Here is a 2043-nt window from a genome sequence, read left to right on the forward strand (position 1 = left end):
TGAAAAAGGCAACGACGTGACGCCCCGTAAAATTGTCGGCGACCTATTCAATCAATATATTCGGTTGAAAAACAAAGTCAAAAGTTTCCCAATCGCTTCCCTGCCGATCGACATAAAAAAAAAGGCAACCCCTTCACCTCTCCTTATGCATTCATCAGTAAACATACAACCATAGATCACAATACCACTCACATCACCTATCAGTTCTCCACGTCCATCAAGATCCAATCATCGCCCTGGCCCTTTATGATGATACACAACATTACATGTTATTGTGTGCATTGCCCCGCGTTACAATACATGACCAAAAAAAAAAGAGAAAAAGAGCTGCACTGCCTTCAGTGTGGACATGTTCGTATTCGTAGAAAATGATTTTAGGTACACGATAGTACAGTAATCTATCTTCACATGCTTCAGATGTGAACGATACCTACACATGAAGAGGGCTCCCGAGGTTTCCTTTTCCAATAGGATGGAGCTCCACCACACTTGCAGAATGACGAGAAGTTATGTTAATAAATATATCCCAGAGTGTTTCGTAACTCGCCCTTGGTCCTAATGATGAAGCGTTCTTCAGATGGCCCCGATGTCTCCACACATGATACTATGCGACTTCTTTTCACGAGGCTCTCAAAGATCACGTTTGTGTCCTAACATTCTCTGCAGATATGACACAGCTGCGATAGCGGATCACAGAAGCCTTTCCTCTCCTTACAAGAGACGTGTTCATTCGAGCATGGGAGTAATTCGACTATCGATCAAATATCTCCCGTGTCACGATAGTAGTCACTTTCAATTCTTCTAACGAAGGTAAGAAAAAATGCTATACAAACTTCCTTTCGGTATATAAAGGATTAGGGGCCCAGAGAATATTTTCTTTCAAGAGGATACATTCTTTTTCGAACACCCTGTATATAGATCCTCTAATTATAACTGCAAACAAAATGTTGATTTTGCAATTGCTTCCATGAGAGAAAATTCTGTGCACTTTCTTTCTGAAGGGCCGGGCCTAAACGTTTTCCTTAATCATTAAATTTAGTAGTTATCTACAATTACATAGTTTTCCATTGTTCTCAAAATAAAGATTTTTCTCTATGAATTGTTGAATGTTGCTAGGGATATTGAAGTAATTCTTTTTAGTGTTTTTTTCTTTACAATAATGTACTGAACGCCTGCATTAAGGAAGTTCGTGTGTCCATCTTGCAAAATGTTTCGTCTTTTTTCATGCCCACTAAGATAAATATTCATTTTGCTCTTTTCTCCGTATGCAAACCACATTTCTTAAAGGCAACATTTTCATACAAATGTAGTACTAAAAACTTCTAATTGGCAACATCTGGGCTGCGAAGAGGAAAAAGAAAGAAATCTCGTACGTATTCGCGCGCAATTCGGAATTAGCCAATGAAAAGCACAAAAGCGGCCACCATCTCTCTCTCTTTCTTATTAACGGTTTTGTACTTTCTGCAGTTCTATCAGTGCTGCTAACCTCTTACTATATCATTGAATATGTATGTTTATATATATATATATATATATATATATATATATATATATATATATATATATATATATATATATATATTTTACAAAAAATCATACTACTACGGAATAATATTAAATGCCTGTAAACCCTCATTTCTGTTTGCACTTTCTGTTACACTACCTTCCCCGAACTTCTTTCAAGTTATTAAGTGCAGAACGGGGAGTTATACATATTTACTTGCGCTTTCACAATATCTGCACATTGTGTAATAATAGGAGACGTATAAAATAAAACTATATACTAATACGTATATATATATATATATATATATATATATATATATATATATATATATATATATATATATATATATATATATACAGTACACATTCCACTATCCGAGGCTTTCCTTTTCTTTTCTTGCTGACGATAAATTACGCTCTTAGAAATGTTGTCTGAAAACAATAAGAATATGTGCAAAAAATACAATCAGAGGTAGAGGTCTTTAACAGGAACTAAGCAAGGGAGTTGAAAAATTTTTTATGCATGTAAAAAATATA

This window comes from Thermobia domestica, unplaced genomic scaffold (assembly GCF_964235325.1).
Source record: "Thermobia domestica unplaced genomic scaffold, izTheDome1.hap1.1 HAP1_SCAFFOLD_692, whole genome shotgun sequence".
NCBI classification, from domain to species: domain Eukaryota; kingdom Metazoa; phylum Arthropoda; class Insecta; order Zygentoma; family Lepismatidae; genus Thermobia; species Thermobia domestica.